The 22,000-nt window shown below is 35.6% G+C and overlaps 1 protein-coding gene across 2 annotated transcripts in view; it reads left to right on the forward strand.

The window, feature by feature from the left end:
• The first annotated feature begins 3,884 nt into the window (after positions 1-3,884).
• The window catches only part of LOC141440893 (neuropeptide CCHamide-2 receptor-like), a 109,115-nt gene continuing 90,999 nt past the window's right edge, over positions 3,885-22,000 (forward strand). For both annotated transcript variants that reach the window (XM_074105482.1, XM_074105483.1), the window contains exon 1: positions 3,885-4,270. The gene's annotated coding sequence lies outside the window, so the exon portion shown is untranslated. The remainder of the gene's footprint in view (positions 4,271-22,000) is intronic.

The raw sequence follows: 22,000 nt of genomic DNA on the forward strand, positions 1-22,000 counted from the left end.
CATTGTCTTAATACTAACCCTCATATTTTCCAACGTCCACTGGACTCGGTGCAATCACTTCGCGGTGAATAAAAACAATAATCCCCAGAAAGGCGGCCTACTTGGGGATTGGGGGTTTATATATATTTTTTTTAAGACGTAAATTGTGATTATTTAAAATTCGAAACTACCGATACTGATTCCGATTATTAAAAACAAAGAGAATTAAAACAGTTTATTCGGTAGTTTTCGTCGGTAAAATAAACATAAATATAATATTTTATATATCACCACGCATAACTTTTTACAGAGTAGTCCGATTTTGATAATTGTTTTTTTATTGAAATGTGTATACCCCAAGGGTGGTTCCATAATATAAACATAACAGGCATAACTTTTTATAGAGTGGTCCGATTTTGATAATTCTTTTTATTGGATATGGTACACCTTGAAGTTGGTATTTTATAAATTTGGAATTTAATTACCCTAAGGGTGGGAAAATAGTATAAAATAAAAACTTTTTATCAAAAAAATTAAACCGTCGAAAAAACTGAAAAGCAAAAAATATAAACCATTTTTAATTAACTTTTTAATTTAGGTACTAGTTTGAAGTCGGTGCCTTAGCACTAGCCATCAGAATTGGACCATTAGTCGTCTACCATCAGCTTCTATCACTCCTCCTGGCTCGTGCTGAGACACCGACTTCAAACTAGTAGGTACCTAGATTAAGGTTAAATAAAAAAACCGGCCAAGGGCGTGTTGGACACGCCCAGGATAGGGTTCCGTAGCCATTACGAAAAATCAGTTAATATTTTTCTAAGGATTTCGTATTGTGTACGGAATCTTCCAAGTTTAGGTATGTTTTATACCTAAGGCTGCCATTTATTCTTAAACTACTAATAATTCTCAAGCAATCTTAGCCGCTATGATTTTTCCTTGTAAATTTGATACATTTACTACCATTCTGATTTTTTTCAAATAGATTTTAGAAGGGGGGGGGACGCTCGATTTTAATGAAAATTTGCACTTTAAAGTTGAATATTTCGCAAACTGATCACTGATTAGAAAAATCGTCTTAGCAACCCCCCAATGGTTTTAAAAGACCCAACGATACCTAACACTATAGGGTTAGTCGAGAAAAAAACATCCCCACTTTTCGTCTATGTGAGGTACCCTAAAATTTTTTTTTATTTTACCACTGTCGGACTTCATATTCATGCCAAGTTACAGCTTTCTAGTACTTACGGTCTTTGAGCATAGCCGCGGATAGACAGACAGACAGACACACGGACAGACATGGCGAAATTATAAGGGTTCCTAGTTGACTACGGAAACCTAAAAAGGTTAATTATTTCTTTGCTTTTCAGTTTTTTCGGCGGTTTTTCATTCACTGAACGTGAATGACGTAAAAGCAATAAGAAATTAACAAATTAATTACTTAGATATTACAGAGCACGTAGCAATTTTTCGTTGTGTGATGCTCAAACTAAAAGTGTTTAGGCTAAGCTAGACTTGGCTTCAGGATCTAGGAAGGCTTATACAGTCAACTAATCCAATTAAGCTGGAAAACTATTAATCACTAGTGCATGTCATCGGAACCGGTAATCGCATTAGTTGGCCCACCATTACATGACATAACGTATGGGACAATTCATTTGTCACTACAATAACTTCTATAATCAGCGCCCCGTTTATTTTTGTTATATTCGTGGCTAGCTTTTGCCGGCGACTTTGTTCGCGTGTACTTTAGTTATAAAGGCATATGTTTTAATTAATCCCCGTTATAATTGTGACATGTGTGTGTATAGCGAAGTACTGCCGTAAACGATAGGTAACAGTTTACTACAGGACTTCGCTGTAACCAACATTTATACCAGTTTTGAAGCTAGTTTATGAAAAGTTTTATGCAAAGCACGAGAGTAAATTAATTATTTCGTGTGCTTCCGGTGAGAACCGAATCTTACTCTAGAACTCGAAGTACGAAATTGCACTGTACATGATATTTTTTAAATTAGGTAAAAGATAAAAATAAGGACGGATAATAGTATTGATTTTATTATGCACTACCCGATGGGTAATCTTTAAGTTAGGCACTGCATACTTATTAGCAAATTAATTTCACACATCATTTTAAATATCAATTTAATTTTCACATTTTAGTTGTAAGTACATTTTGTATGAAACACCCCTATTGAAGTCGCCAACACCATACAGACCATTTTAAATAGTGACCAGTCATATTTTTAAGTCTAGAAATAAGGAAGTCTCATAGAAACTCCCCCCTAATAAGTCGAAAGCCACCTCTTCTTTCTTTATCTTTGCCTACGCAGATCAATTTTATTTGCAATCAAGACAGGACCCTGTATATACCAATTTTCATACTGCTAAGTCCAGTATTGAGAACATTTCCGTACAAACTTTACCCCCGCCTATTTCACCCCTTTAGGGGGGAATTTTATCCATTTCACCTACACAGATAATGTTTAATTGTAATCGAAAACTTATATACCTATTTTCATACTTCTAAGTCCAGAAATGAGAAAATTCCATAAAAATCCTTTCTTAGTGCACACTTACATCATGAAAGGAACCCCTTGTACCTAATTTCAAGTTTCTGGGCCCAGCGGTTTGGGCCGTGCCTTGATATATAACCCAGTGAGTCAGTTTTACCTTTTATATAATAATAGTACATTACTGCAGAGGCCATGAAGTAAGGGATTGATGGACGAGTTCGGGGTAGACGGCCGACTCGTAGACGAGGCCGGATAAAACGAGTCCAGCAATCCCTGTTCTGGCCGAGGTTTGTATAGTGCTTTTCTCAAACAATGTGAGGAAATATTTCATCCATCCATCCATCCATCCATCCATCCATCGCATCGCATCGCATCGCATCGCATCGCATCGCGCATCGCATCGCATCGCATCGCATCGCTTCGCTTCGCATCACATCGCATCGCATCGCATCGCTTCGCATCGCATCGCATCGCTTCGCATCGCATCGCATCGCAGTATCGCAAATGCTTACAGAGTAGTGGTGGTTGGCTGTTCGTAATTTTTCCTTTGTCAGTTTAATGTTAGTAAGCAAATTTAAAAAGTTAGAGCAGCGGACAATAATGGATTTTCATACATACTTCATGGCCTAGGCCAAGAAGTTATGTAGGGAGGTGATAGGGAGCCATAAATGAGAAACTTCATGTCTCCATTTCGTGACATTAACGCATACATTTCCGAGCATGTTTGAGAAAAAAAATATATAGATGTCATGTTGGCTATGCTAATTAAGTACACACATCAGTTTTATACATTATTTCATTAATTATTATATTTGAAAATTTAGTATCGGCTACCAAAACAGTTTTGTGGCCAGTAGGTAATTATATTTAATAAATAAATACGGATAACTCACGTCTTAAATCGAGTTTAGCTCGACATGTTTCGGGCTAATTTGTAGCATCCGCAGTAGGTAAATTGTCTGTATAATTTAACTCTCGTTTTAATTTCTCGTTGTTGGTATGAGAAAAAAATTAACCACCGTTTCGTCTGCAACGCTTCCCAGAAACGTAAACCAAACTACGCAGTAAATCACGCTCGATGTTTTCATGGGGTATTTTGCAAGAAAAACAAAGAACAATATTATTTTACTTGTAAAATATGTCGTTTTTTCACGCGCTCGGATTTTTCTTTCGGATTATTACTTAAAACTTTGCGTTGGTTCAAATAAAGTCTTTTTATCGTTTTCTGAGCAACAATGTGCTGCCCTCATTTCACGCCTCAGAAAGGATGCATTCACAATGAAAGCCTTTCAACCAGCTTTTCTTGCTTTGGATTATCGCTGTCCCGAACCATGCGCATAATGTTCCCGTTCCGTCAGTGCCGTTCGCCTCCAGTCCATTCTGTGAGACTCGCCCGCGAGGCCGCCTCCATGGGTACGCGCCAAAATGAAAACTTTGAACGTAGAACGAATTTGAAATTCGAATGTTCCCTTCGAATAACTACAGCCATTTGTAATATCACCGGCCAGTTATAAGTTTCAAAAATAGTTTGTGTTATTTTAGGCTTTTTTAAAAAGCTGAAATTATTCCTTTTATTTATAATAATAAATGTTAGTTTTATAATTATATTCAGTGGGAAATGAAAGTAGATTACAATAATATTTCGATGTCGGTTATACTTATTCATTCCGACGTTGAGTACATGTTATTGTTGGACGAAAGTGTGTAAAGTTGTTGAATGGATACAGCAATTTGGAAAATTTTATTGCATTCTGCTGAGTGACGCCAGACCGGAACCGGTAAGTTTATATTTCAGTCGGTTCATTAAAGTGATAAATAATTTTGTATATTGTTACCTGATTAATGTAAAGCAAAAATTTATGTTAATTTACAAGTAGTTGTTGTGTCACTTTTATACCGAGTGTGGCCTATAACACGGGCAAATAATTAAAACGTAGATCGTACTCGTAAAGAGCCTCTGTTTTTAATATTATCCCCGGTTCCGGGCCACACATGTATTAATTGGGAAGCTCGTAAGTGCTTTTCAATTACGTATACCGAAAACAAACACTGAACAAAATGTTGCTTATCTAAATACCTACACCCATATCATTAAGTCCTTTATAATGCGTTCAAAACCGTTGGCAATGACCAGCATTAAACAACTGATTTTACTATGACAACTTTCTTGTAACAACAAAAACGTAATGTTCAATACGGTATCAAATATAGTACTTTAATGAGTTTCAAATTTGGAACAGCTGTCAAAATAAACACAATTTAAATGGGCCTCTACTCTGGTATGCATAGATAGAATATACAATATTTTCTCGATTCAAAATGTAACTTTGGTATGGTTTTATAGATTTATAAATCGCACGACAGTTTACCGAAAATAACACTAACAAAATATTGCTTGTCTAAAAAATCATTCGTTACAAAGATTTGTCTCGCCGCCATTATTGTTATCATTTTGTTTGTTTTTTTTTGCTCAGTTGTTAGAATTTTAGAAAAAATGATTTCTTTAACTGTTAAACATAAAATAAAAAGTAAGTATCTAATACAATGCAGGCCATTTGTCATCGGATTCTGAATTAACCCACCTTAGATAATAATAATAATAATATGTGTGTGGATAAAATAATGTATGCAATACGTTAGAATATACAATACTCATTGGTCCTTTTAGGAACTTCGGCTACGCCTCGTTTCATTAAACAATACTCGTGTTTTGAGGACCCTTATTACGTAACAGTTGCATAAACTACTATTGTTAGATTTGTTTATCTTATCAAAATCTAGTGCAGTTGGTAGAGTGTAATTGTTTTGGGCGTCGGTTCATTTCAGTATCGTGGCGTTATCAGAGTTATAACTGGTTGAAGGTTACTTTTGTTACTTTTTACTCGACTACGGCAAAGCCAAAGGAAGAGTAATGATTTTAGCAGTCTACGTATGTTTGTATTTACGTATGTTCCCTCGTAGCATCTAGACTACTAGTACGATTTTAATAAATAAGGTGTCAATCGATTCGTTATTATGCTCCGAGTGACATAGGATACCTTTTTATATATAAAAAAAATATATTGGTCGGATTTTACGTAAAAAAAACTGAGTGATTAAAAAAAAACTACTATAAAATTAATTGTTAAGCAAGCAAGCCTTAATAAGGCAAGGTGGCATGCGAGCAGGCCACTCCTCCTGCAGTCTGTGTAAAAGAATTTCAGATAAGAATATTTTCTTGCTTGATTGAATCAGGCGTCACTTTGCGGAGGTTCATATTTGTGGTCACGGAGGAGCAAATTAATTGCGTATAGTTCTTAAACATTTTCTTATTTTTTATTTCACGTTTTTTCCGTAGTCGAGTTTCAGTTTTTTAAACTTTTTTTTTTTAAACTACTAAACAAATCAAGTTGACTGCATGGATACCTTCCATTGCCTATAGAGGTTCCAATCAGCATTTCATTGAAAATATTTTATGAAAATCTTAGCAAATTTCGAAAGGCATTTCAATAGGTACAACATTGACAAGCAAGATTAGAAACCCTACAAAATATTGTATTCAACCTCATAATATAATTTTAGGAAATAAATTGTATCCCGGTATCACATTCAGCGGGTTTCATTTAATATCTATAATCTCAACATAAAGGTAAATAGGTAGGTACTGTAGGAACTAGGCCGTATACCGCTGGCAGGTGGTAAAACTGACCACCTGGCAGGTTACATTGACATTGTTTTGTTTAAGGATAGGATTTTTATATTGCATGTTTCTAGAATTTGACTTTAAAAACGATTGACAGCGGTATACATGCCGGGAGCGCAGATTGCTCCCGATAGCCTAAGCGGCTGGAACAAGTTCTAAAATAAAATATAAATAATTAAAGAAATATATTGTTTATTTCATAACAGTTTAAAGTCACGCGCGTAGATCTCCTGTACCTATATAAGCTCTTACCAAGTTATAGTCCCCACAGTACCTTACCTCATCTTTATATTAATTAAAGCTCCCAATCCTAACACAGGTTTGGGTTATGTCATTACACCTTACCAAACAAGATGACTAAGGTCACAGTTACCTTACCTTTAAAAACCGGCCAAGAGTGTGTCGGACACGCCCAAAATAGGGTTCCATAGCCATTACGAAAAAATAAGTAATATTTTTCCAAGGATTTCGTATTTGCTAATTTACTCTTAAACTACTAATAATTCTCAAGAAAACTTAGCCGTTATAGTTTTCCTTGTAAGTTTGATATACTTACTCGTACTACCATTCTGATTTTTTTCAAATTTTTCCACCAACCGGTTTAGATTTTAGAGGGGGGGGGGACGCACGATTTTAATGAAAATATGCACTTTAAAGTTGAATATTTTGCAAACAAATCACTGAATCGAAAAACTGTTTTAGCAACCCCTAATGATTTTAAAAGACCTATCCAACGATACTCCACACTATAAGGTTGGATGAGAAAGAAAAAATCACCCCCACTTTACGTCTATGGGAGGTACTCCAAAAAAAATTTTATTTTTTATTGTACCATTTTGTCGGCATTGTGTACATATATATTCGTGCAAAATTACAGCTTTCTAACATTAATAGTCCCTGAGCGAAGCCGCGAACGGACAGACAGACAGACATGGCGAAACTATAAGGGTTCAGTTTTTGCCATTTTTGCTATGGAACCCTAAAAATCATAAGTTTTTAAAATTAGTAAACAAGATAAGTACTGGTAAAAGAACTATAACTTACTACTCTGTAGGTTTTTTTTTAAATGACGCATCTGTTCCTAAGTTAAACAGATGGGGGAATGGTCAACGAATAACGAAATATCTGGAAGGGATTTATTTTATGCCGTATTTTTTGTTTACAAATAAATAAATAATACATTTTGAACTGGGATCCTTTCGACTAATTATTATTTTTGAAAAGTCATAATGTAATGTTTGTCATAATTATTGTTAGTCATAATTTTTTTCCCCGCTGAAACCGTACGTTTTTTATAATTTTTTAAATGGTCGTCCTGTAGAACTCTATAGGTTAGGTTAGGTTTGTTTTATAACAATTCTCAAAAATAAATGGTTTCAGAGAAAAAAAGGGTTATGTCAAACATTACATTATGACAAACAATACATTATGACTAACAATTTTCTACCAGTCGGTATAGACCCCTTTGAACTAGCTGTTGCCTGCAACTACCGTCTGCGCAGAATTCGCTTTTCGCTATCCCGCGGGTGCTTTGCGTTTTTAAGAGATAAAAAGTAAAAATCCTTCCTCGGGACTCCAATTATCTCCATACCGAATTTCCTCTAAATCAATTCAGCGATTGAAGTGTGAATTGGTTGTTACCTATAAAGACAGACAGACAGAGTTACTTTCACATTTATTGTATAATATTATATTATTTCTTTTTATAAGTAGATATATATAAGTAGGGATTATAAAGCAAAATACTGAAGATAGCGTATTTGGGTTACAATAATGTGTTAATTTTGAGTTCAATACTATATTTAGGGCATACGTATACCTAAAATATAAAAAAATATCAGTTGAAACTTAGATAAACAACAAAGGTACCTAATGTGGGCCGGCCGATCAGAACGAAGCAATCGCCGAATTGGTTTGGAATTTTTACTCATAATTCATTAACCATGGTACAGTACCTAATATAGTAAGAATAGAATAGAAGATATTTGCATAGAATAAACTAATAATAAAACCTGCACCAACCTGCGAAGCGATTCAATGGTGCGTGCGAAGTTCCCAATCCGCACTAGGCCCGCGTGGGAACTATGGCCCAAGCCCTCTTGTTCTAAGAGGAGTTCTGTGCCCAGCAGTGGGACGTATATAGGCTGGGATGAAACTAATAATAATGTACATCCATTGTTTTTTTTTTAATATTTCTAAGGAGAGCTTAAATATTGTTACGTTCGTGGGGTGGGTTCGTGATTGAAAAGCACTTTTAACACCGATGAATAAGAGTAGGATTTATTTTCACACTGTTACTTAACTTTACAAAACACTTAAAAACAGTTCACAGTAATTTCGCACTCTAAAAACTCACTTACAAGTCGCTTTGATTCTTTTAGATGTTTATCGCTCGGTATCGCATTCGAAACTGAGTTCCGCCGCAACCTCACCCGGCTTATATACCCCCGGTGAATCGGTCCACAAAGTTCGAGAACAGTCCAGCTAGGACGTCATACCTACATCTCGAATGTTCCGGAAACGACTAGAGTATCTGTCTCTTTCATTTGCTATCTCTCTCACACAGTTACTAGAATATTCCGGAAACAGGATCATCAGTCTGTTTCTCTCACACATATAGGCTATCCTTGTCACACACCTTCTCGAATGTTCTCAGTATAGCTGTCTCTTTCTAATCATGCTATCTCTTTCACTCCTATGGAAAATTTCGCCATATACTGAAATGTACTTCAGAGGCCCATAAGGGGTCCTGAAAACGCCTGAAAACGGGTTTTCAGGTTATGGCGTCATCGGATAGAGGGTGGCCTGAAACGGACTGAAAACATGTTTCAGGCGCCTGAAAACAACGGCAACTTGGGTAAAATTTTGATAAACTTATATGTGATAGAGCGTCCTCTGAAACGGCCTGAAACGGTATTGCAGCCTGCTGAAAACGCCTCCAAGGGGTCGAAAAACACGATCAAAGCTTATCACCTAACCCACCGTCGTAACAATATTATAGGACGCTACAATGAACGACAACTCGCCACTTGCATCCACCGATTGCCCGCAACTCTCGCGGTGTCGTCAGTCTACCCAAGTCTAGGCAAGTCTTAATTAAATCTAATCTATCTAATCTATGACTAATAATATAAGTGAACTAGCCGCGGGAACTATTCAATTTTCCGGGATAAAAACTATCCTATGTCCTTCCCCAGGACTCAAACTCTCTGTATACTGAATTTCACTTAAATCAGTTCAGCGGTTTAGCCGTGATGAAGTAACAAGCAAACGAACATACTTACAAACTTTCGCATTCATAATATTAGTGGGATCGCATAACGTTATTATTTAATTCCTAAGTACAGAGGTAAAGGTACGTACTACCAATGCGAAGCGAACGCTCCAGGGATCTGCAGGGCTACTACGAAACTCAAAACTCGAAGTTCGTATCATACCGTCCCTCTCGCTCTCGTATTAAATAGTATAAGTGTCAGAGGGACCGCACGACACGAACTTCGAGTTTCGAGTTTCGTAGTAGCCCTGCAGAGGACGACGTGCAGCCGGGTTTTTTAGCCGGTGGTAGTTCGATTCTGTCTGGGTCCTCCCTTCTCAGTCGTCCATTATGGATTTTTCCCCACTGCTCGCCCCATGTATAAAGGACCACATATAAAATAAAATAAAGTAAAAGTAAACAAAAGCAAGAATCTAGTGTCTTTAGCCCTTAATGTGAAACAACCCAAAAAATAAACAAATGTCAAGCGAACATTTTCGTAAATGCAACTGAGAGTGAAAGAAATATCAGTTAGAGACCCTTGGATACAAAACCTCGCAAAACCTGTCATCACTTATTTACTGAGTGGGGCTTTCACTTTTAACAGGTGAAAATAATTGAAACATAGATCGTACTCGTCAAACTAAACGACATTAGTTCACGACTTTTACATAAGTAATAATTAAATATATTTTATTTTATTATTTTAATTATTACTGTTATTTTTTTTATTTTTCTCTTTTAGGTTTTTTTGATATTTTGTGTTTTTTTATATACTTAATTGTTTTTTTGTATTACTTATTATTATTTATTTTTGTATTTCGTATTTTTTCACCTTTTTTATCGCGAATAAATGATTTCTTTTGATTCAATATTAGATTTTCCCTTTTTCATGCAAATTAAATAGTATAATCAATATACGCCATCCTGGAGCCCAATTGACGTCGCCTGTCACGCTACAAATAAAAAAATTGCAATGAACTAAATCAATTACTTTACTCACTCGCGATCTTCATGATAGAGCTACTTAGAGCTACGAGTAATTACGTCAACGTACGTTGCGAAAGGTTGCGCGGGTGAGCAAACTAATTTTTATAGTTTATTGATACGTCCGCAAAGTAACGCCTGATTCAATAAATTATTTTAAAAAAAATCTTTACATTTCTTCTTCGAATAAACTTTGAAATGTAACAGAAATAAAAAAGACTAATTTATCAGTTTTAACTAGTTTTAAAAGTCGCTGATTAGTAGGACCCGGAATTTTTCGTGCGGCTATTGACAGATTGTAAGGAGAGAGCACCGCTTTTTATCGATATTATTTTTACCGACAACAGTTAATTAAGTTGTAAATTTAATACATAATTGTAAATAAACATATTTTTGCTTGGAATATTATTATAAAATACTTTATATTGGCGGTAAGAACTGAAGGAATACAAAATAATATTTTCTCTTTTATTTTATCAAAGGTTAACGTTAAATGGTTTCAGTCAGAGGGATCTTTTCACAAGTTATAAAATATAAAGGTATTCTTAATTATAGTGATTTCAATAAAGCAATTTAAATGGATTAAACTTGCCGATATTTCGAAGTTTTTTCATCATTGACCGCTGAAAAAAGTACGTATCATCGGAAAGTTTGAAGTTTTATTTAATAAAAACATAAATTTAAAAAAAACCTATCGATTTGTCGATAGCATCGATAAAAAGCGGTGTTCTCTCCCTACAATCTGTCAATAGCCGCACGCAAAATTCCGGGCCCTACTGATTAGTGTCGTTCAGTTTGACGAGTAAGATCTATGTTTAAAAAATTTAGGGAACCCTATGGAACTCTAGTCGTTACGGTTTCAATCTTTAGTACTTACGGGTATTTGCCTAAGGTTTTTTTCCCTAATTAATGTTAAATAATTTATCACTGGCTGCGTCAAAGTAAATTGCGGGGCAATAAATAAGAACACCGCGATGTTAGAACGATACCGTGAGACAAATTGATCGCTCGTTGGTTTAGCTTACCTAGAGATTGATGAGAGCTTTGGTTCGTGATTATTGGACTGGTTGAAAGATTTCTATGTCGTCGCTGTAGAGCCAAAACTTAATGAAGTAGCATTTTAGTCCTTTTCGGTTACAGGGGTTTTTGTCAAAAAACTATTTTTGTTCAATAAAAGACCATAAACATACGTTTGTCACGTTTCCATAAGATTTCAGTGGATAAAACTGCCTCAAAAGTTGTTGTACACTATAAATTACAGTGTTTTATTAATTTTACTAATTTGAAACATTTCCAACTGTCACTAAATTACTGCGATCAAATAATTAGGTGCCTTCTGCGTTTATGGCTAGGTATACCTCCCTAGGGTGATTAAGTTATGATAGTTGAAAGCCTATTAAGTATGGGTCGTATCACTGCTAATTCATCAACAAAGTTCTCACATTGCTCATACATCATAGCAGACACAGGTAATTTGACCGTGGAAGTTGAAAACTGATCTTACCCACATTATTTATGTACCTTATGTTATACAATGCTAAATGCTTAGGTACCTATTTAAGGACGGATGACCTTAAAAGGATCGCTGGCGGCGGATGGATGCGAGGGGCTTGAGACAGTGTTGTGGTGCGCCATGGAAGAGGCGTATGTCCAGCAGTGGACTGCTGTAGGCTGATGATGGATGATGGAGATGTACAATAATTTTATGTCCTGTCCTTCATGTCTTGCCTTTCAGCATACAAATTTTTATAATTATATAATAAAAAATAGGAAATAATTAAATTATAATCAATATTACATTAATGTTATATACATAATTTTACATTTCAATTTGTCTTCAATATCATCATTATTTTCAACTTAGTATAAAGCTGATTGACGTTTGACAGTTTCATACATTCGGACACTATAAAACATCTCTTAATAATAGATACTTCTGGACACTTCTGGTGTCCCACAGGTAGTTATGATAATTAGAATATTACATTTACCTCAATTAAAATTACTAGTAAAATCAAAAATATGGAAAATTACAGAAAAAAATACACATAAGTACACCATTAAACAATACCAGAATCACTAAATTATTGACAAAAAATAAATGAATAATTAAATTACAAATAGGTTCTACTCATCCACAGCAAGTTTCGTCAGGGAACTAAAACTAAAAGCGAGTAATTACATGCCTACCCACAAATGGCTCCATTAAAAACGATTTTCTTTATTTTCCTCTTTCTTAATAATTACTTCTCTCTTCCCTTCTAAGTCGCCACACTTGACAGTCGTCTTGGTCATCGGTTGAGATTCATGAGCCTAATGACGACATTCTTGGGAAAATAGTTAGTAAGTATGGTAGTTTCCCTTTGTCTTCACTTCAACACCGCAGAGCTGAGCCCGGAGTTCGTAGTTGACAAAAGAAATTGCTATTGCCTACTCACAGGTCAGTTGTTTTGTTCTAAAACCAGACACGGCACAGACTGGCACGGAAATGGCTACTTAATAAGGGCTAAAAGACAGGCGATATATCGCTAGATGTCGTTGTATCGTGAGGTTTTTTTGATGTTACGGCCTTGCTTGCTATTGGCTCATTTAGTTATTAGTCAACGTCAAAAAAACCTCATGATACTAACGCCATCTATATGGTTTGGATAGGTATTTAACTAAATGTAAACAAAACAACGTCAATCGGTGTCTGAAATATGAAATTTCACCATTAAACTATCTATAAACATTTACATTTCCGTATTGAAATACAATAGTCTAGTTTTTATTACAATGATAGATAGGTAAAAAATAAAATGTATTAAAAACCTTGAACCGATGAACGGTGGAGCAGACGAGTCCTCGAATGGAGACCACGGACGGGAAAACGTAGTGTAGGCCGTCCTGAGGCACGGTGGACGGATGACCTTAAGAGGATCGCTGGCGGCGGATGGATGCGAGGGGCTGAAGACAGAGTGTTGTGGCGCGCCATGGAAGAGGCATATGTCCAGCAGTGGACTGCTGTAGGCTGATGATGTATCAAATCTGGCAGCTGAAGTTTGTTTACACTTAGTTAAATACTTATTCAAACCAAGTATTGCGATATTTCGCCTATCATTTAGCCCTAATTGCTGCTAAAATGGCTGCTTACCAAAATAAGGGCCTATTATATGACTCTCTATTTAGATCCTATTATTTTATGTGACATGGCTAAGATATCGTCTTTACTTATTTATTTTGTTCGATTAAGCGGAGTGGCATCATAGATAGTATAACATATCTGTCACACAAGATAACATGAGCTGTGACTATGAGGAGTGACAAGCTTAAATCAGGTTTAGCGACTAAATCTAGATGTTTCCTACCAGAAGGCCTGAAGCAAAAGCTAGTTTTTTTTTGCTTCATGACGGCATGTAAGTCATATGATTTGTTCATTTATTCTTATTTATACCGTCTGGAGAGAGAACGACGACTCACAAAATCAGGTCTAAGTATAATAACTTAATTACATTTATGTATCCACCAATAGGATTTGCTGCATTAGTGATTTATGTGCAATAAAAGCGGCACTAAACATAATTACATCCCTTATATTCTTTCTTGCTAATATTACATTTTATGGCCAGACGGTATTGATGTTCGGTATTTTTTCTTAACTTGTAATGATTGTAATGGATCTTTTGTAGTATTTAAAGCTTCGTTTTTGATAAAAATACGATAGAGTTAACAGTTTTCGCATGGATTTCTCATCCCTTCGTGACTCAGGCACTTCTCACATTCGTTGTCACTAAAAACTGACCTTGCCTAAAGTACTTAGTCACAGAATACAGATCGGTTTTTGGGAATAAAGATAATCAAGATCACATTTTCATGCTGAAACATTCAAGAGAATTCTTTAATAATTTTAGATTATTCGACACCTTGATCACGAAGTAAAATTTAAATTAAAACGCTCCTAACTGGCTCCAGAGTTTTATCGGAAATTAAAAAGAAAATCATCCAGCAAAACGAATAGTGCCGGACAAAGCAAACTTTCTAACTCTTGAAACTCGGAAATTTCCAACCAACAATGTTCTATTGTTATCAAAACTTTAACATCACAGTGAAGTCGAAGTGACATATCCCGGATTATGGCCGCCTAATCCTTGTTTATACGAGTAATGTTAATTTTGCTGTGTCAATAGGCGGCTACCTTTACTTGCCCGAATTTCACTTGCTATACCAACGTTTGCCATAAAATATATAGAACCGTGCTGTTTTCAGGATTTTTTTATATGTCATCATATAGAATGCAGTAGGTTAGGTTAGGTTAGTTTAATATCAACTCTGAAGAAATTACTATTTCAGAAATAAATTACTTTATGGCAAATGAAAATTCTAGAAAACGATACATTCGGGCATATGAAATTCGGGCAAATGATAGAGAACCGTCAATAGGATTATATCCCCGTCGGTAAACAATAACATAATAGTTTGGTGTCTAATTATGAGAAGGGGAAGTGGTTGTGGCGGAGACAATAATTAGCCTTGGATTATATATTATATTTGATATAAGCATTGCTTTACTTGTTGAAATTGCGTCTTTAGTTCCCGGGAGTTCTGGGGAAGTGTATGCAAATAAACAGTTCGTCAATACCATGACAGAATACCATGATAGAATGTATGGATTTTAATCCAGAAGATTTTATTCATACTGCCCAGAATATCTTTAGCAAAGGCACAAAGGTTACACAGAGTGAAAATGTGGTTTTATTTTACAAACCGGAGTGAGTTTCTTTGACAAAAGCGAAGCCTCTCGGTTCATAAGTATACCGATAACGTAATTAAGTGACGACAGAGGAGCTCAGGTGCTCGGGTGGTGTGAGGGCGACCGCATTAATAATGATTTAATTTGACAGCTATTGGGGTTAAACGCACTTCGTACATTTATCAAGATAGTGTGGGCTACATTTATTATCATTACTTCGCCAACTATTAATATTAGCGTACCTTGATTTCGGAGCGCACCGATACGGTATATTTCAGGTTTAAAACTGAAACCTATTTAGGTATACCTGTGGCATTATAATTGAAACGGAGTCTTTATAAGAAACAGTCGTTAAGCATTTTACCAGCTGGTCTCATTATTTATGTTATACTTCAGGAGTTGATGAAGAGACATTTACTTGCAAAAAAATCACGAATTAAGCTAGAACCCATATCCGGAGTTTTCTATAGCACCATGGTTTTACATATCTAAGTATATCCACTCGATTATCCTACGGTGAACCGCCCCAAAATTTCTCCAAACTGTTGACCTTCAATAATGATTTCCTAATTCAAATACGAAATTAGCCCTGGCCCTATACTACGAAGTGCAAAAATCGATCTTCGTATCTTGCCGTCCCGCTGACGCTAATATTATTTAATACAAGAGTGAGAGGGTCGGTACGATACGAAGTTTGATTTCGTGGTAACCCCTCTGTTTGGACTTGTTCATCCGAATCAGATTCTGTTTAATAATTTACTTGGCAAAATGACTAGAATCAGACGGAAGAGATAATCCGGCTCAAGTTAAAAGTGGAAACGGAAGTCGGACAATCTAACAATATTGCTTATAACGAGATAAGTCAGCATTGTGCAATATTAGATGCGTCGTTACATTTACCTAAGTACCGTAACTCGTACACAATTTAATGTACGAGTATATTGTTTTGAATGAACTAAAAAAAAAATCTTTGCTCACCCGCGAACTTATGATAGTTACTAATTAGTCTAACATCATTTGAAGATGAGCTCTGGTTGAGTTTGAAACGTGTCAGTGTAGTGTGGTGGTGATAGATGAGTTTGTATGATTTGTGTGTGTTGTTACAGTGTGGAGGTGAAGGAACTGCTTGATCACGCATATCTTGCATAAACTTAGCTATCATAAGGTCGCGGGTGAGCAAAGAAATTCTTTTAGTTCATTGATACGGACCTCCGCAAAGTAACGCCTGATTCAATAAATTAGTATATTGTTTTGTTCCTTTTAATTAATAGTAACTGGTTCATGAACAAAATGTTCATCGAGTTTTCTACTGTCCTACAAGGCACAATGTTAAGTCAACAACTTTATACTACCTACTTAAAACTAGTGATCCAAAAGCTATTCAGAACTATTTTTCTGATATAGTAGGTACCTAACAAAGATTCCTACTAATTGCTATATCCTAAATTGTACCTTAATCACTTAAGTAAACGCACCGATAAATAACTTATTGCGATTTAGGTCTCAGTAACATTAGTATGCAGGACCTAGGCCTTCTTTGTTAAAGTGGGCTTTATTAAAATGCGTTAAACGTACCGATACCGACACTCGATTCTAATGAAAATTTGCACTTTAAAGTTGAATATTTTGCAAACAAATCACTGAATCGAAAAATCATTTTAGCAATCCCCTAATGGTTTTAAAACACCTATCCAACGATACCTCACACTACAGGGTTGGATGAGAAAAAAATAATCACCCCCACTTTACGTCTATGAGAGGTACCTACTGTAAAAAAAAATGTTTTTCAATTTTTTATTGTACCATTTTGTCGGCATAGTTTACATAATTATATATTCGTGCAAAATTACAACTTTCAAGCATTGATAGTCCCTGAGCAAAGCCGCGGACGGATAGATAGACAGACAGACAGACATGGTGAAACTATATTCTGCCTTTTTGGCTAAGGAACCCTAAAAAGGATAAGCAATTTATATTTCTAGAGCCGAGTGTCTTCAAAATCTTCCAGCATATTTAACCCTCGATGCAAAAAGAGGGGTGTTAAATTAATTTTGTTTGACCGCTATGTGTATCTGTGTGTTTGTCTGTCTGTGTGTCTCTCTGTGGCACCATAGCTCTTAAACGGGTGGACCGATTTGAATGCGGATTTTTTATTTGAAATCAAAATTTGATATTTTTCATCAAAATCTGTTTAACCGTTTTTGAGATATTGAACTTTGACGTGACAAAGTCGGGGGATTTTCAACTTTTTGTTGGTTAGGTTATCGCAGGAGGGTTTGTTTGACTGAACGAACACCCTTGTAGGTAAATGTTTTTCGGAACTTTTAATTGTGTTTGTTCGGTTAAAATTATGACGGTCGACGGTAGACTGATGCCATAACATATTTTAAAACGAAACATAATCTTAAATCAGGGCTAAAGATAAAATTGATTAAAGATCGAATAAACGCGTTCGCTTTACAATAATCAAGGTAGGTACAAAGGCTTCCACTGTTAATTACAAACTTTACCTAATTAAATTGTATGGCGCGTTGTTCTAACATTACGTCGACGTATTTGTTGATGCTATGACGGCTAAATTAGTCTCTAAGGCCCACTTGCAGTAAACACATAAATCTCGAGTTAGCGTTAAGCTCAGTTTAGTTGTGTCAAATTGTATGGAACTGTCAAGCTTAAGCCTGGATTAACTACTAAATCTAGATTTATTTTTTCGTGCGAGACGGCCTAAATAACATAAGTTTCATTAATAGTTTGACATTCTTTTAAGTAATAAACCATTCTTATTCTTATTCTGTATGTGTATCTATAATATGTGTTTCTGTAGTAAACACCGGCTTAGTATACATGCATGCCTATTCCTACCAGCCAAAATGGCCGCCACTCAGCTATGTGCCGCGAAAAGATCTGAAGATGATTTCGCGACGCTGATTTACTTAACTATACCTAGTGCCATCCACGAAGACGCGTGATTTTGTCAAAATGAGCCATTAATGATATTGTAATAAGAACCACGGCACACGTCATCGTGAATGACTGCCTATAAACAGGTATTTATTACGCTAGCTCAGCGACCCGCAGTGGTTCTTAGCCTCCGATAGGTAGGTTAACCGATATGTAAACCGCTGTAAGCCCGACCTGAAGTAGAAAGAACCTTTTCTCAATAAGCGTGTCAAAGTGGCTTCATTAATGAAAACAAGGATGGCTTACTAAGACAAGGTAGTACTGCAGGTCGTGTTCGGTGTAGGTATGGCGGTTTAGCTGTGGTTTCCGAAATTCGTCCGTATCCTATGGAATAGTGTGCCAGTCGGCTACATATACCTAATGCCATCCACGAAAATGCATGATTTTGTACCTAGCAAACTTGCTTCATTCATTTCATTATCTAAACACGTAAGACTGGATTAATAAAACTTATGTAAAATTTCAACAACATTGTCCTCTAAGTACCCATTAATCAAAGTTTCATTGTTATCTTTAAGTCTATCATGTCTCATTGTTTGTTTTTTGCATACTTATTTTGGCATGTTTATGTGTCTGACATTTATGATTATTTAAATATGCATTCACGAATATTTATCGATATATTTGGCATGTTTTTTCTTTTAAAAAGGTTTACTGCTTATTTAAACACGTGATTATGTATAGGAAATCCATAACTAACTGACATTTCGACCCATTATGGAAACTAAGATACTTGTAAGTATACTTACATCGCACAGCGTTGTAGCGTCATAGTAAATTACTCACAAGTGACATGTCAAGCGAACAATTTCCGTTTCAAAACACAAACACAATGAATTTGTATGTAAAATCTCATTAAAAAGCTATTCTTCAAATGGGCTTGGAGTTTGATGGAATTACTCGTATTTGATAAACAAATCGATCTGACGCACACTTTAGGAAAATACGGATCAAACGTAATAAATTACATAACTAAAAGCTCATTTTCAGTAAACAGATTCACTGAACTAAATAATAAACTCGTTATTTGTCTACAACTTCAAAGATAAATGTAGTATCTTCATAAAACTCTTCAACGTCGATGGATATTAAGAGGTAATTTAAAGTTTAATCTACAATTATGCGAAGTTAAAGTCAATCAAGAACATCTCAAATATCTTCGATTTGTTTAATGTTTGAATAACAAAGTTTGACAACAATAATGACCCGTAAAACTCAAGATTGTTTAGTAGACGGATCTAAACAGTGTAAAATATACGATTTTCTCATCTTTATCTTCCGGATGGGCCAATAAATCTGAAATCACCTACATAAATTCAATCTGATGCTGCTATTTTTTCAACTTTATTGCCTTCTTTTTGTTTTCTCTGGATAAACCAGTTAGATATTAAGCAGTATAATACATTTATATTTTAACGTAAGTACACAAACATGATATTTAAGCCAATGCCGTCAAAAAAGGGGTGATTCACGCCATGTCATGCAAAAGTAAACTGCTTAAGTGAAAATTGACGTATTGAGCCAATATTTTGCTTACACAAACGAATCCGAAATCGTCTTGAAGGTAGCTACGAGTTACGAGTATGACATTAGAACGTTTTGCTACATACATAATGTTATTGTTAATTTACAAGGTGTTTTGTAATTGACTGGACTGTTTTACAGGTTTTTATAAATGTTTTCATCACACTTGCTCGTAAACAGTGTCGTAACATGCAGGCTACCTTGGTTGCAACCCCCCAAATAAAATCCTCGACCTTAATGTGCTTGTCATGAAACCCGTGGTCGGTAAATGAGTCATTGCGCGTACTAATTTTGTTGTCATGAAGCCCAAGGACGGTCAATGAGTCAGTGCCCGTACTGATGGTGCTGCGCGCGCTGCAGCAGGACCACATGCACATGCGGCTCAGGCACATGCTGAGGGAGGGGGAGGGGGAGGGCGGCGCTGCCAAGAGCGCAGCCTAAGGTATCGACAATATTTGGAAGAATTATATTTTTTCTTTTACAAATATAAAATTTTACTTGCAAATGTGATGAAAAACATTGTATGTCGCACGGGCGGTACTAGAATTACGAACATCGACTCATTAAAGCCCTCAGTCTTCGACTTCGGGCTTCTAATAGACTCTCGTTCGTAATTCCTTATTTACCGCCCTTAAGACACAATGTACTATTTCATTTTTATCGATGTTTTTTAAAGTGTACCTATTTACCTTGTATGTATAATAATGGTGAAATAGGTTTTTAGTTAGACAACAATGTTTAACCTTCTGATTCAAAGGTCAGTAATAGCTCTTCATAAATAATGTTTTCGCTTTGTGTCGTTTTTTTCTCTGTTTTTCAGCTTTTTCGTCACTCTCGTATAATGTTGCCAAAAGGTTTCCGATAGACTCCTGAATAATAATTAAATTCCGAAAGATTTATTTCGTGGCAAACATTCCCTCGTGGATACGTGGTCTAAGGGTCGGATAAAATGCCTTTGGACGGCGACGGTTTGGCCCACGGTTCCATTTATCTTGGATTATTCTTTTTTATATTTTTACAAAGTGTTATTCTTTAACCGACATTGAAAAGGTATCATAAGTTCTCGATTCGAATCTCGAATTAAAGTTTTCTTACTTAAGAAATCAGTCATTAATTTATGGACTGATTTAGAAAAACTTTCTTTAGCCATCTTCAAATAAATAAATAAACTTTTTATTTTGGAAAAAGTGCTATCAATGTACTTTGTTTATAATTAAATAGTTAGCTCGACTTAGTTGATCATTACACGCCTACCTATTGCTGTACGTTCAATTTGTCAAATATTATAACCGGCCAAGAGCGTGTCGGACACGCCCAAAATAGGGTTCCGTAGCCATTAAGAAAAATTAAGTAAAGGATTTCATATTTTATACGGAGTCTTCCAAGTATAGGTATTTTTTATACCTTGGGCTGCTATTTACTCTTAAACTACTAATAATTCACAATCAAACTTAGCCGTTGTAGTTTTCCTTGAAAGTTTGATATACTTACTACCATCCTGAATTTTTGGAGGGAACGCTCGATTTTCATAAAAAATTGCACTTTAAAGTTGAATATTTCGCAAAAAAATCACTAAATCAAAAAATAGTCTTAGCAAACCCGTAATGGTTTTAAAATACCTATCCAACGATACCCACACTATAGGGTTGGATGAGAAAAAATCACCCCCACTTTACGTACCTAAAATATATATTTTTTTAATTTTCTATTATACTATTTTGTCGGCATAGTATACTCATATATCCGTGCAAAATTACAGCTTTCTAGCATTGATAGTCCCTGAGCAAAACGCGGACGGACGGACAGACAGACAGACATGGCGAAACTATAAGGTTCCGTTTTTACCATTTTGACTCCGGAATCCTAAGAATGACAGAATGAAATGGAATGGAACAAAAACTGATTGATATTGCACAAGACAAATAGGTATAGTTTAGGCAATATGAACTGGTAACGTTAAGTAGGTATGTACTTAGTGAAGCTTACAGACGGTCAATTTATATTTTCCGGACTTTACCTCATAGACATTACATTTGCCGCTGCCAGTCAAAACTGTCTTTTTCAAAATGCAAGTAAATCTTTTAGTGGTAAGTAGGTACATTAGATAGGTATTGTTTTGATAAGAAAAATGCTTTTATAGTTAATTAGATGTTGGAGATTCGCCAGCTCCGGATTCGATTAAGAATGGTTTGATTTTATGAATTATGGTTATGGTAAATAGAGTTTGAATGTTCAATTCAGTAAGATTGGTGGACAATGACAATGACAATCATTTATTTTTATATGGAAGATGTGTATACTTAAATCGGTGAAAATACTGGACATTTATGTAGGGCCAAAGCATCGAAGGAGTTTAAGAAGAAATCGTTATA

This window comes from Choristoneura fumiferana, chromosome 23, assembly GCF_025370935.1.
Source record: "Choristoneura fumiferana chromosome 23, NRCan_CFum_1, whole genome shotgun sequence".
Classification (NCBI taxonomy): Eukaryota; Metazoa; Arthropoda; class Insecta; order Lepidoptera; family Tortricidae; genus Choristoneura; species Choristoneura fumiferana.